Here is a 15,870-nt window from a genome sequence, read left to right as displayed (position 1 = left end):
GAAATGAATCTCCTATCCCTGTTTGTTCAAAAGCAGAAATGCAAACAAACTGTAGACTGCAGAGGGGTAACCTTCCTCCTGTTATTTTGCAGTGAGATGATTCAGGAATGGGGAGGCAAACACAGACTTTCATCAGAAACTACAAACCTGTTAGTTTGTCTAAGAATGTCATAAAAATGATTTGCATATATATAATTTTTCAAGTATTTTATATCCATTGTAATTTATCAAAGCATCGATCAGTGACAAGTTAAAAATAAAAAGACCAGGTCTTTGACCAAAGATGCTGTCCACCATTCCATGCTCAAGTACACTGTGCTTCTGCCAAGCTCCTGCCAAGCCCTCATTTTGCTTTGTGTTACCTTCCCACAAAGTTTGGAGCAGAAGCTGAGAGATGTACATTTTCTCTGGTAATTTTCACCCTTTCTTCCCCGTGGATGTATTTTATGCTTATTATTGAAGCAATTACCAAGTCATGGTCTTTTATCTTCATAATTCAAATGTTTTCATGCTGGCTTTGATTTTTATTCAATTAGCTTATGGATCTTTAGGCTCTTGCTTCTTCCTGGATTTCTTACCAGCTTCATTGCTGCCAATGACAATGTGATGGTTTGGATAAAAATGGCCTCACAGGTCCATAGGAAGTGGCACTATTAGGAGGTGTGCCTTTGCTGGAGTAGGTGTGGCCTTGTCGGAGGTAACTATGTCACTACGGGGTGGTTCTGAGGTCTCACAGTTCACTTTCTCCTGTCTGTGAACCATAGTATAGAACTCTCAGCTCCTCTCCAGCACCATGCTTGCCTGTGTGCCGCCATGCTCGCCACCATGACAATAATGGGCTAAACCTTTGAACTCTGAGCCAGCCCCAATTAATTGTCTTTCTTTTTAAGAGTTGCCATAGTCTTGATGCCTCTTCACAGCAATAAAAAAACTAAGACAGGCAGTGACTGATTATTTATCAACCAGACAAATCTCAAGCTGGCCTCTCTCCACTCTTAAGAGAACCCTGCTTCATTGTGTGCACAGTAACCACATCAGGTGGTTAAGTTCAGGTGAAGTGATAATCCATTATTAAACAGTTTCCTTAGACCTAGCAACTGTGCTGGAAAATAAGCATCAATGACGCCATGATCGTGCCTGCCTTCTACTGTAAGGAACAGCCAAGATGCAGCCTTGGCAGCCACTCTAGCCAAGAAGCAATAGGTCTACAAATGGTCCTTGACAGTCTTCTATGTCTATGACTATTTCGACAAGTTAATTAGTTTTGATAAGAAAAAGTAAATTAAGAACTCCCATTTCTGAAAATGTGATAGAGCACAATTAAAGCTGCTAAATTTTAAAGTCAATGAGAATACTTGATTGAAGGACAAAGTTGAGTGGGAGCTGGAAGACGCAGCAATTCACTGCCCCTGAGCCACCACCACCCCTAAATGTCAGGCAGCAGGAAAGACTCAGAATCCAGGAGAATGTGCAACTCCAAGATTTCCCAAGTGGACAATTGGAATTGTGTGAAATAGAAAATAAAAAGTTCCTAAAATATGCATGTGGGAGGGACAAAAGATAGAAAGTAAAGTCTGCATAACAAAATCTTAAACAAGATGCTAATTTAAATGCACAAAAATTAAGACCTTCTATTTTAAAGAGGAATAGTATAAAGACAAGAACAAAAGAGGACATAAATGGGAGACACCTAAAATACACATAGTAGGAAAAAAATGCATGCTAAGGATATGAAAATAATACTATAATCCAGTACAATTTGTAAAGGAATTATATAATCATTAAATATAATCCTGTAATTAATTGGGATTGAGTTATAGTTCAGAAGTTTACCCCATTAACATCATGGTAGAAAGTGTGGCAGTACAGAGTTGAATATGGTGCTGGAAAAGGAACTGGGAGTTCTATTTTATGATCCACAGGCAGAACGAAGTGAATTTATTATTGATTGATTGGTTGATTGATTCTTTCATGTGTATGGTGAATGTACCTGAGTAGCTGTGGGGATGGAGTGGGAGCCGGTGGTGTTTGTATGAAAGTGTTTGTCCATGAACATGGATTAAAAAGCCAGAACACAGTGTTGGGTTTCCTCTCCCTTTCCTCTTTCCCACCTTCTCGACTCAAGAAGAGTTTGTTATCTGGAGACTCAGTATTCCTCTAGGCTAGTAGCCAGAGTGCTCTGTGATCTACCCTTATTGTTGCCCATTGCTGGGGTTAAAAACATGAGCAGCCATGACTGTCTTTAATGGGTACTGAGGATTAGAAATAAAGTTCTCATACTTGCAGTGTAAGTGCTTTGACTCAGTAAGCTGTTGACTTCCCTAGTGCCTAAGTTTTGTATTCAAGATACCTAATGCTGTGACTATTCTAGACCTTCTTTAGCCACGTTATTTGACGAAGAACACAAGGATGTTCAAGACAGCATCATACAGGACTAACACTTGAAATAATCCAGCCCTCTACTGACCAGACAAAAGATAAATGAAATCTGGTAGCCCTGATTTGGAGCAAGCAGGAGGCATTTTAAGTGCTTCATTGACAGGCATCCTTTAAAAGCACAACACTGAGTGAAAGAAAGCTCATGGAGTGTGAGGGGGAGGTTTGAATGAGAATGCTTCCCATAAGCTTAGGGATTTTAATGCTTGGTCAACAGGGAGTGACAGCATTATGAGGCGTGTCCTTGAAGTAGATGTGTCTTTGTTGGAGTAGGAAGTATGTCACAGAGGGTGAGCTTTGGGGGTTTCAGAAGCAGAGTCAGACCCAGAGTGTCTCTCCCATCGCTCGCCCCCTCATGCCCTCGGATACAGATGTAAAACTCTCAGCTTCCTCTCTAGCATCGTGTCTGGTGCTTTCAACATGTTTAGCACCATGTGCTGCCATGCTCCCTGCTGTGGTGACAATGAGCTAAAGCACTGAAATTGTAAGCCAGCCCCAATTAAATGAGGCTCTCCTTGATATAACTTGCCACGGCCATGTTTTCTCTTCACAGCAATAGAACGATGATTAAGACGGTAAGCACAGTTCCCTTTTATACAGTTTACAATGTATGAAAATTAGCCACATAGTGTTGAGGTAGAATTGTGAACTATAAAGAAAAGCAAGAGAATGATAAAACAATGCAAATAGGAGTATACATAGAACTGAAGAGAAGCAAACGGAAATATGGGTGAAAGATTGCATAGAGATGAATGATAGAACTCAGACAGGTAGATGACACACAATAAACCATCCAAGAACTTCCAAGGTGAACAAAAACTCATACTTCTGCCTGGGGCAGGGGTGGGTGGAACGCCTGCTTTATCTTGCAAAACAGCAGCAAGGTAGAAAATGTTAAAGCACATTGTATAATTAAAATTTCTTCACAGGAGGATAATGAAAATGTTTGAAGAGTTTTATAATTAAATAAATTAAGCCAATCATATTTGCATGCAAATCAGCAAAAGCTGTTTCTTAGAAGTTACTAATTTTCCAATTTGATGATATCTTAGTTGGTGATAATTCTATACTGAACTGCTTTTTAGACAACTTTTGTTAATTACCTTCCCATGTACTTAAATTCTCCATTGCATGTGATGGGAAAATAAAAGGCAGACAGTTTGAATAGAAGAAAAAATGGATTAATGAAGCTTATTTTAATAAGAAAATCTATTTTAAATAGATTAAAAAATTGAAAAAATTTCAACAATAGTACTGGATTCATTTACTGGAAATAGTATAAAGTAAAAATTTAAAAGCTTTTCTAATTGGAATTTTGTGTTCAGGGGTTATGTATACGTATGTGTATATGTATATGTGGGGGGGAGTACTTAAATATATTGGGTATGTGCACTCTATATGCGCCGTATACACACGCAGAAGCAAGAGGAGTTTACAGGCTGACTTACTCTATCATCCTCGCCCTTGCTCATTTGAACAAGAGTCGCTCCATGAACCTGAAATTAGGCGGTTGACCAATAAGCCCCAATGATCCCCAACCCTGTCATCTCCACGCCTCACAGGGCTTCAGTTATAGATCTTTATATGCACAAATTTTCCCATGGGCATTAAAAAAGTAAACTTCAGTCCTAATGCACGTACTGCAAACATTCTTACCTGTTCTGGCTATCACCTCAGCCCTTATTTTGACTTTTGACAGAGGATGCATATTGTGATTTTTTTTTATTATTCCCAACATTAGCATAGGATAGATTGATGTCATGAGTATTTTCACATATACATATAGAATACTGTATATAGTGCATGTGTCATTCAAGGTTACACTGTCAAGACATATGAAAGACATTAAAATAGAGACTATACATAATGTAAGGCGATTTACAGACTTCAGTAGAGTAATTTAGAGGGTTTTATTGTTGCTTTGTTTAGTTTGCCTTTTTCCCCACTGCAGGATTTTCCTGTTCCTCTTCTATTCTTCTTCATTATTCATTTGGTTTTTGTTGTTGGTTTCAAGAGTTATTTTCACCTGAGGAGTTTTTTTTGATTGCTTGCTTTTGTTTTATTTTCTTTTAGAAATATGATCTCACTATGCAGTTCTGGCTGGCCTGGAACTCACTGGGCAGACCAAACTGGCCACCTGCCTTTACCTCCTGGGTACTGGGATTGTAGGTCTCCCTCTTGTAGTGCATAGTGACCTTAGACTCTTTGATCAGCTTACTATAACCCTGAAATCCTGATCATTTTGCCTATATCCGTCAAGTCCAGGGCTGATTACTTTATGCAACAGTGTCCAGTCTTGTCTCTGCTGTAGTAGGTAGTAGTCTTGGGTGTTGTCCTAGGGTAGATACCTATAGTAGTAGCCAATTAAATATTTAAAATTATTTTGGTGGCACCGTATTCCTTGCTACGCACCCCAGTGTTCTGGATGAAAGACACATACACCCACGCACGCATGCGCGTGTGCGAGCAAACACACACAGCCTTATATTTTGATATACCTAAAACAGCTCAAAGGCTAGGTCACTTCCTAACCTCCAAGTGGCTAACCCACTTCCCTCCAGTATTCTAAAATTATTACTTACTAAAATCTATATTCCATCTTTGCTGCCCTGGACTCTTGGGGCTGCTCTCCCCTGGCTACTACATAGCGCCTATGCTCTCTGTCCTGTACCTTCTCAGGTGTCGCATCTCCTCTGTCCTCCCAGCATGTCAGATCTCCTCCTTCTCCCTCGGTTCCTGGCCTGGAAATTTTAAAAGTCCTGCTTCTGTCTGCCCTGAGCAGCTATTGACTGCTAGCAACTTTATTTACCAATCAGAACCAACTAGGAGAAGGGTCCCTCAGTGTTTTATATGCGGATGTTCAAATTCTTCTGCAAACAATTTGGGAGACCCAAATTAACATACTATAAGCAGCATTAGGCCAAACCCACTACAAACAGCAGCTTGTAGATTACTAATATTACAATCAAATTTTATCTTTCAGGGATTAAAAAAGATCCTTAAGATACAAAATAAGAAAATCACCAATTCATTACTTCAAAAGATGTCACTGAAATTAAATAGTTCAATTTGCTTATTTTTAGTATCAAATATGTTAAATCTCCAAGTAGGAAACTGGATGTTAAATATAATATTATTTTATATTAAATATAAATACCTGCCAAAAGCAACTTAAAGAAAAAATGGTTTCTTTTGTCTTACAGTTTGAGGTAGAGTTCATTCAGTTGGAAAAGCGTGGTGGTGGGAACTGAGGCAGCTGGTAATAGTGTATCTACACAGGAATCAGAGCTGAATACCAGTGCTCATCTCAACTTTTCCTTTCTAATAGTACAGAACTTTAACCTAATAACTGGTGACACCCACAACTAGGGTGAGTCTTCCAAACAAAGGAGGCCAATCTGTAATTTCTCTTACAGACATGTTCACAGACTTATCTTCTAGGTGGTTCTGGAGTCTGTCAAATTAGCAATAAACATTAACCATCACAATACCATCTCTTGTCAACTCGACACTCAAACACATCACTTTATATCACGATCTTTCACTATAGGCTCACGGTCATCTCATAACAAAAACTGTGTTCAGTCATTCTCTAAAAGTCCCCATAGTATTTAAAAGTCCAATATGCTCAAAAGTTCAAAGCCTCTTCTTAGACCAAATATAATCTCTTTATTGTTTTATCCTGGGAAATTATAAACAAGTTTGCTTGTTCCAATGTACACGGAAAACATTCTCATTCCAAACATGAGGACTAGAGACATCATGAAATGATCAAACCAAAATAAGATTACAAAAGCAGGCAAAGCAAATACCAAACCCCACAGCTCTGTGTCTGTATCTAGGACTACTGATAGACTCAGGGATTATATAATTTTACCCCTCCAGCTCTGAGCCTGTAAGATACAAACCCTTTGTCCTTTTGCCAATTCCATTCTCTGCCTATAATTTTTCTCAGCGGCTAGCCTATGTTGCTCAACATCCTGGAGTTTTCATTGTACCCCTTTGATCACAATTGCAGTAGTCTCTGTTTACCCTGGTAAATGTTTCTTTGAGAAGTGTTTCTTTCAGATGGGAGGGTGTTTGGTAGATTCGGAAAAAGAACAAAATACAAAACCTTGTCAACGTTAGCCATAGGAAAGAATGGTAAAGAGCTGGTAGTGCTAGAGAGGTTGCCTTGGGGAAGGACAGAAATGTTCTCAGGAATCTTTGCAGTAGTACAAGGCCATATCAGGAGAAGCTGGGTGCATCCTGGGATTCTAAGGGTGAACTTTCAGAGGCTAGTAGAAGATTCGAGAGGTGTTCTCTACGAGGAGTATGACTGTATAATTCTTAGTGCATTAAACTAATTGTGAAGCCTGTCTCTTGGATGTGTACAACCAGAGAAAGTGAGCACACTATTGGATTTCGGAGGTAGGGGTGTCCTAATGGGGGAGAGTTGATGACTCTGGCTTGTGGTTAGACCCTAGAAAATGAGAAGTAGACCCCAGATGTAAAAAGGTGGATCATTGGGGCTAGTGGTGAACCCCATGAGATAAGAGGAATATCTGAGGAGATCCAGGGACCCCACGTGAACAAGCCCATTTAATGTTGCAGAGCAGAGGAAGGCTATGGGGAAGTGAGGGAAGAGCGCAAGCAATAATTAGTAAGGGTCAGGGCTGCTTTGTATCTTGGGCCCTGTGGATATACTAGGCAGGGCTTGGGGCTTCTTAACATAAAACTGGAAGATTGTATCCAGGTTTCCTACTCAGCACCTGGAAGGGGGTGGTCTATAAGTGACTGGCTGCCATGAGTCAGTATTGCCGTGAGTCAATAATGCCTTTCTAGGGCACTAGATAGGTGAGTGAACATGAAGTAGTAACATGCCATGATACCCTTGACTATGTCAGGACAGTCATGTTTGAATATCATGCTCTGAAGGCCCACCTTTGTGTCCTTTGTTTTAGCCAACTGGTAGCCGGGATACTGATTTTTAGAAACTTTACAATGCTCAAACAACTGAGCTGTACGTTGAAAATATGTCCTGCGTTCTTCTCTGCAAGTGCTACAAATGACACATGCAACAAAACCGAGACACTGAAATTATAGCACAGTGAGTTCATAACAGCATGCCAGTACTGATAATGAATATAGACATGGAAACAATCTTCATATAAATGTTCTTAAACTTGAAACCATCCAGGAAGCATATGGCTATTTTCTGAAGAAAATTCGAAGCAACTAAGACAATTGAGAATTATTTTGGATTGATGGTATTTTGATTTATTAACTTTATTACCCAGGTTCTCTTTAAATAATGTTTATCTACTGACCATCTGTTCATAAATGATGTTTTTTGTTTATGTGATACAATTATAGTGATTTTCATTTTTTTTGAAAGCACAGAGAAACCTTTCCTCATTCAATAAAGTTTAATGAGCATCATCAGTGAATTTAAAAGGGTCTTTTTCCCTTCCTGTAATGAATGGTAGAGACTGCCACCCTAAAATATGCTTCCCTAGAAGCAGGATTGTGTATGTGTAAGTTCAGGCCTTTGGATAAATATCAAGTGCAACAGGGTTCTCTGATATCCAATTTCCTGGCAGCAGGAGATAAAACTTCATGAGAAAGATTTCATCTCCATACTCTGAAGGAAGAAATTCTTATCACCAGAGAGACAGGGCTGGGGGTTTCAAACCCAGAGAAGTGTGTGTGATTAGAACTCTCAACCTCCCCTCTTGCTACATTGTGTGTGACTTCTCTCCTATTTTGCTTCTTCATTTATCCATATATAAGCATCTGGTTTTAACTATGGAGGCTCTCACACACATGTCCAATACCCATATTTCTCCTGTTGATTTGTGCCAGTTAATTATAGCAGGAGACCTTAAGGCTACAATGGTATAGCTATGCCTCTCTTAAACTTACATGAACTTTCTGTAAATAATACAACTTTTGAGTATAATTGCCTAATCTTTTATTAGTAAATGTGGAAATGATATGGAATGATTCTAGTCAATTTCATTACTGTGCCAAACATTTCCTCTTTCTACCAATAAGAGGAGTGTAAGCCTAATGACTGCTACATGGTACTCAGGACACTCCTAAGTTCTCAGCCCCAACCACCTTTGCTCTGGTGAGAGGCATTGAATCTGAGCAGATCTTAGATTTCAAGGGCATTTATGTGTTTTTGCTTATTCCTTTGTTGTTTATTATTGATATATTTATGTGTATCCTAAGAAGGATTGGGTTCTCTAACCTGTTTTGGATTCTACTTGAGGCCATACGGTATCAATTTGTTGACTATCCATAACAACCCAGGGCTGTTGTTATTTGGAGGTGTATGTTATTACAGCCTTGTGTGGCAAAACCAAAGAACTAGAGTTATAATCTAACACTTGCTTGTTTCATGTTTGATGCAAGTTATATTTTGAGCATGTCTAGAGTTGAAAGGAACAATCTAGACAGCAATGTGGACTGGGAAATTAAGAAATTAGGCATTTAAAAATATAATTGTTCTTTTTGTTAATCATTTTATTTGGTTACGTTTCAAATGATATCCCCCTTCCCAGTTACCCCTCCACACCCTCCCATCCTAAACCCTCTCTTCCCCCTCCCCTTTGCATCTATGAGGGAGCTCTTCTACACACTCACCCTCTCTGCCTCACCACTCTAGCTTCCCTCTCTACTGGGAGCATCAAACTTTTGCAGAACCAAGAGCCTCCCCTCCCATTGATGTCAGACAAGGCCATCCTCTGCTGTATATGTAGCTGGAGCCGTGGGTCCATCCATGTATACTCTCTGGTTGGTGGCTTAGTCCCTGGGAGCTCTGGGTAGTCTGGTTGGTTAATATTATTGGTCTTCCTTTGGGGTTGCAATCCCCGTTAGCTCCTTCGGTTCTTCCCCTAGCTCTTCCACTGGGGTCCCCTGGCTCAGACAGATGGATGGCTATGAGTATCTGCATCTGTATTGGTCAGGTGCTGGTAGAACCTCTTAGAGAGCAGGCATGCCAGGCTCCTGTCAGCAAGCACTTCTTGGCATCAGCAATAGTGTCTGGGTTTGGTGTTTGCAGATAGGATGGATGGATCCTTAGGTCAGATGGTCTTTGGATGGCCTTTCCTTCAGTTTCAGTTCCATTTTTTTGTCCCTGTCTTCCTCTGTACAGGAACATTTCTGGGTTAACAATTTTAAGAAGGGTGGGTGGCCCCATCCTTCACCTGGGGGCTGTGCATATCTACTGGAGGTGGTCTCTAAAGGTTCTATCTAATCTTAAAGAAAAGAGCAAATTTTACATTTTAGAATTTTTTGGTCATTTGGATATGAATATTGTAACTTCAGAACTATGAAACCATGATCAATACTAAAACAGTGAATTTCCAGTTACTTTGAAAGGTGAGAATATAGTATCAACAATTTCATAGGAAAAGATAGGAATCTGAATCATTGTCAAGAGTCTTCTTTGTTTCCATCAGGATATGCTCCAAATGCCACAATACCCAGTAGACTTTAGGCACAGCCATTATTATTATTATTATTATTATTATTATTATTAACTTGAGTATTTCTTATATACATTTTGAGTGTTATTCCCTTTCCCAGTTTCCTGGCAAACATCCCCCTAATCCCTCCCCATCCCCTTCTTTATGGGTGTTCCCCTCCCCATCCTCCCCCCATTGCCGCCCTCCCCCCACCAGTCTAGTTCACTGGGGGTTGAGTCTTAGCAGGACCCAGGGCTTCCCCTTCCACTGGTAGGCACAGCCTTCTATAACACTTCAGTGAAGGAACATGGCATTGACAGACATACTTCCATGCAGGCTCACAGAGACCTAGCCTTCTAGGTGAGATTGACTTACAGAAACCTAGAGCAGTTAAAATGTAGGTATAAGAAGGTACAAGGGTGTCTCAGTAAAAAGGAACCTTGTTGGTGAGCTTGGGTTAAGGCTATAGATCTTTGTGTATAGAAGGACCACAGAAAGCAAGTGGCTAAGGAGGTTCTTGGTCCTTAATGGCTATGGAACATGGGTATAGATCATTCTGATTGTATGTAGGCTAGGCGCATTATCGAGAAACAGAATGTGATTTCTTCTGGCTCCAGATAATTCTTCACATTGCTCTAATGGAGGCCATAAGATCATAAAGGAGAAATTCTCCAACAATTTTCATTTTATCCTGAAGGAACTGAAACTATCGTGTTATAGGGTGTGTATAAGAAAGAGTGTTAAGGGGAAAGGTTGTTTTGGCTCATAGTTACAAAGTGGTTTCAAAAATCAAGTCCACCGTCACGCTTCCACCAGCAAGGCCACATCTCCTAATCTTCCCAAAATGTCACCACCAACTGGGAATCATAAATGTATGTAAGACTGAGTCTATGGACATTTCTTGTTCAAACCCCCACAGAGATAATGTTTTTTAATGTTGTAATATTGGCATGTTTTTTTTTTTTTGGTTCTTTTTTTCAGAGCTGGTTTTATTTCAGCTGTATAATTTCAGAAAATAGTAACACTCAACCATTTAAAAACAGAATGTTAATGGAAATATAAGAATTCTTAAGACATTGGTTCTGTTTAAAAGACTTTGTATGGATTTTTCATAAAACTTTTGATGAGTAGAGCGCAGAGCTATATCCTTGAATTTAATCCATTGGCGGGTTAAGAGAATTTTTATGACACTCTAGAGAAATGCTTTTTGCTGTGGGTGATAAGAAAGAAGGACAGCCATAAACCGACAGAGTAAGCCAAGAGACTGGTTCTTAAATTCACTGCGACATCTATTTTTTTTTAAAATTTATTTCTGAAATACTATGATCAATTTTCTTGATGTTCAAAATACTTTCAAGTCTTTTACTAAATAAAATTTCAGGATTTTTCTTTGAATGTAATTTATCTTTAGAGACAATAAATTAAATCTTTGTCAAGCTTGCAAACCAAAAGTGCATGAATAAATTTATTCTTGCCTTCTACCTTTTTACCTCTTACTTTGTTCTTATTACAAAAATTGTACTGGAATGGAAAATTATATTTTAGCCCAGTTTCTTAAAAAAACATGTAATTTGTGGGCTGGAAGAATGGCATTAATAATATGGTACTTCTACATGATCACACACATACACATATACACTATACAATTACCAAAAGAAAAAAAGCACCAGGCATTCCTGAGTCAACTGGTTGTCAAGGAGACCTCTACAGACATCCTGTTCATTTGATTAATGAAAATACATCTACTGAAAAATCATAAGAGCTGTAATTATATCGCATTTGTAATAATATAATAGATCTTTCCTTTCATATTATTTTTAGTGTTATCATGTGACACCTTAAATAACAGTGGACGTCTAAAACTGGATCTTTTTTGTGTGCTTTATGAGAACAATAGTTATTTCTTCATGATCATTGCTAAGATTTAAGTATCTACAACACAACTTGTGCACAGTTGATGCTCAGAAAATTATACTTCACCTCCTTATCACAGTATAGAATTACAAATTCCCTTTCTATTTTTTATCTCTTTCATTTCTGATGGCATTGCACTACAAAAACATATTCATAAAACATAATGCCCTTAGAAAGAAGTAATGATCCCTGTTTTTGTGGAATATATTGTTTTTTATTAGTTATTGTGATAAGAATTTACACTCAGTTCCTCAGTTACACTTCCCAGCACTAGAGTGGTGTAGGTGCTATAATTCTTACTCGATAAATGGACAGCAGAACTTTTTTTTTTTAGACTAAGCCATCATTATATATAAAGGCCATATTTCAAGTTTGATTCTTTCTGGGCCTAAACGTTGAGCATACTTATTTCTAATCTGATTGTAAATCATAAACAATCTTGACACATAGTATTCCAAGAAAAGTCTCTTATATCAAAACCTTCAAGATGTTTTTCTGGTTTCAATGAGAAATATTTCCATGGGCTCGTGTATTTGAATACTTGTCTTCTCTCAAGCTGGAGGAGGCATACCACTAGAAGAGAGCTCTGAGTGTTTGCAGCCACGCCCCAATTCCGGTTCACAGTCTTTGCTTCCTGTGTGTGCAGAGTGGTGTGATCTCTTAGCTTCCTGCTCCTGATTCTCTGCGGGCAGCCTGCTGCCTGCCATGCTGCCCCACTGAATTGTAGAAAAAAAGCCTTCATCCATAAGCTGCTTTTGATCATGGTAATTTTATCTTAGTAACAGTAAAGCAAACTAAAGCAGAGGTTTACACACTTGCCACATTCAGTGTGCTCTATGGGGAAACTAAGAAATAAAATTCAAGTCATTGCCTACAGCAGATATATGTATTGTGACTAAGAGGTTTTTTTTTTTATAATCCACTGTATCTATCAGTGATATGCAGACTATGAAGAAAGTATGGAGTTTGACAAAACGTTACTGTTTAGGACAAAAATGTATGTTCCTATCATCCAGTCCAGATGTAAGAAGTGTACGGATAAAACAAAACAAAACAAAAATCAATGCTAAGGTACCTAACGTTGATTCTAAGATCCCTTTTCTTCATTCATATTGTTTATTAGTGATGCCCTGGTTAAAGATCCTTGCACCATCTCAGTGGAACTCATTATGATCATATACAATAGCAGCCATACAATATGCAGAGGAAAAGAATTCCCCTTTCCGATCACTGAAGAGAGCCCCAGATTTCCCCAGGGGCTCACACCTAAAAGATGCTAATTTCAGCACAGTGGCATCAAGTAAATCACGGAGTGGAAAGGAAGCTTTCCTGAGAGGGAGACACATCATTGAATCCATAGTTGACTCTGTCCTGTGGCAGAATTCCTTAGTAGCAAAACTAAGTGGTTGGGGTTGCTTCATCACCCAAAACTTAATGGCCATCTTTGCACAGAAAAAACATGATTAGACTCTGGGAGATTCTCCTTTTCAAGAGATCCTAACATGTGGTCAGCAATTGCTGCTCTACTGTGCCATTGTGTAAGGGCAAAGAGGTATTGCCTCACTGAAGTCTTAGCTTTTTGTTTGCTTATTTAGTGGCCTGGTTGCACTAATCAGTGAGATTATTTTCACAGTTGTATTCCTCAGGGAACTCGAATGTGCACTTTGTATTTCTTTTGTTATTTTATTTTATTTTTCTGGGGTAGTTTATGTATTTACATTTCAAACGCTATCCCCTTTCCCCCTTCTCCCATATCCCCCCGCCCCTGCTTCTCTGAGGATGCTCCCACTCCCACCCACCCACTCCAACCTCAATTCCCTGACATTACCCTATATTGGGGAAGTGAGCCTTCACTGAACTAAGGGCTTTTCCTCCTTTTGATGCTGGACAATGCCATCCTCATGAGTCCTTTTATGTGTACTCATTGGTTGGTGGTTTAGTCCCTGGCAGCTCTGGTGGGGTGTGGTTGTTGATACTGTTGTTCTTCCTATGGTGTTACGAGACCCCTCAGCTGCTTCAGTTTTTTTTTTTATAACTCCTCCACCACCAGAAATCAGTGACTTAACTAGACTTTCAATCCAGTCCCCTTTCTTGTTCTCCTCTAGCTCTGTCTGTCTTCCTTTACTGGTAGTGTAACAGCTGTTAGCATTCAACATTTGTGCAATTATGTTTTTGCATTGCTTCCTTTACTCTTGTTTCCCAATTCTTTGGAAATTCAGTCACCACATAACTTAGACTGATTGAAATCGGGTAGGATGATCTAATTTAAAAGTGTCTCCTCCTAAACTTGTTGGAGTCTTTTTTTTTTTTTTGGTTCTTTTTTTCGGAAATGGGGACCGAACCCAGGGCCTTGCGTTTCCTAGGCAAGCGCTCTACCACTGAGCTAAATCCCCAACCCCAGGATGATCTAATTTAAACCCTGTGATTATAAAGGGAAGCAATGAGCAAAGAGAGCTCTACCCTTAAATCCCCCACGGACCTCCCATGTGAAATCAGAACGATGGAGCATCTGTATTCTGTGATGGTATCATCCTATTACTACTACCAAATGTGGATTTTGAGGAACCATAGACAGAATCTTTTAGTAACCACTGATTATGAAGTCTATCTGGGACATCTTTGCTGGGAAGAGGGATGTTGGAAGCCATCACTTGGATAAGCCAAATGGAACAACTTCCTTAAGGGCCATGCGGCAAAGCATATGTTGTTCTTGGCCAATGACTCCATCCTCTTGTTCTATATGAAGTCCCATGTGATGTCACTTTTTTGCTGTCTATCCATTTAATGTAAGCAACCAATGACACGTAGATTATGGAAAACATCTCTCAGGCTGCAAAAACAACTGCAAATGCTTCTTCCATCCAATAAGTTGTAGGAGTTGCCAAAAGCCATTTTATAAAAACAATTTGAAAGACTCTTTCCTCTAGAAAGACATAAAATTTCTACTTTTGTCCCTCTCTGAAGCCAGATTCCTTTGTATTTTTCTGATTTTTTTTAAGGTTTATGTATTTATTGTTATGTGAGTACACTGTAGCCGTCTTCAGACACACCAGAAGAGGGCATCAGATCTCATTACAGATGGTTGTGAGCCACTATGTGGTTGCTGGGAATTGAGCTCAGGACCTCTGGAAGAGCAGTCAGTGCTCTTAACCACTGAGCCATCTCTCCAGCCCTGTTTTTTGTGTTTTTTTTAATTTTACATATTTTATTAACTAAATGCTTGCATATCTCTTGAATACTTTGACCACTATTAAAAGACAGTGAGTAATTGTTAATTTTTTTAAAAGATTTATTTATTTATTATATATAAGTACACTGTAGCTGTCTTCAGACACACCAGAAGAGGGCAGCAGATCTCATTACAGATGGTTGTGAGCCACCATGTGGTTGCTGGGAATTGAACTCATGACCTCTGGAAGAGCAGTCAGTGCTCTTAACCGCTGAGCCATCTCTCCAGCCCAGTAATTGTTAATTTTTAACAGCTTAATGTAGTGATAATTTGTGAGAAAGAGGTCCCAAGTAGCTCAAGACATTTTCCCAAAATTTCTACTCTAAGTGTTCACTTTTTATAATTCTTTGATGCCTAAGAAGCTTACAGGATTATTGCAGTTGGCTGACCATACCTAACTGTCTCTCCTTTGCCAAATATTCCCACTTTTTTTTATATGATTAGGTTTTTAGAATAGTGCCTTCATTAAAAAACTGTCACCGAAAAATTTATATATTTAGCATTTGCCTTGAGAAGTATGTTATTTTGTCTCAATTATATTAAAATACCATATGTTCAACAGGAATAACAGTGAAGAAAATGAATGTGTTGTCATTCCTATTCCTCCTGCCAAAACCATCAAATTGAATCAATGGTTTATTTTCAGCTGAACATGAATTATTAAAATAAGAAGATCAGTAACAATCTTGAGAAAGTTTTGTCATTGTTTCATACTTTAGAACATATTCTTCATGATACATTTAATAACTTAAGCTTTCTTAATAGTAAAATTTAGATGGAAATTTTACATTAAGAAATTATCCTATATTCTCAATTTACAACAACCAGGAAAAAGAA

The 15,870-nt window shown here is 38.8% G+C and overlaps 1 long non-coding RNA gene across 1 annotated transcript in view; it reads left to right on the top strand.

The window, feature by feature from the left end:
- The first annotated feature begins 2,701 nt into the window (after nucleotides 1-2,701).
- Nucleotides 2,702-15,870, top strand: part of LOC108351767 (uncharacterized) — a 43,789-nt gene continuing 30,620 nt past the window's right edge. Inside the window, exon 1 of the long non-coding RNA XR_005488377.2 lies at nucleotides 2,702-3,011. This is a non-coding gene — a long non-coding RNA (uncharacterized LOC108351767). The remainder of the gene's footprint in view (nucleotides 3,012-15,870) is intronic.

Source organism: Rattus norvegicus, chromosome 8 (genome assembly GCF_036323735.1).
Source record: "Rattus norvegicus strain BN/NHsdMcwi chromosome 8, GRCr8, whole genome shotgun sequence".
Classification (NCBI taxonomy): Eukaryota; Metazoa; Chordata; class Mammalia; order Rodentia; family Muridae; genus Rattus; species Rattus norvegicus.
Note: the sequence above shows the minus strand (reverse complement) of the source record. Positions and strands in the feature narration are given on the sequence as shown.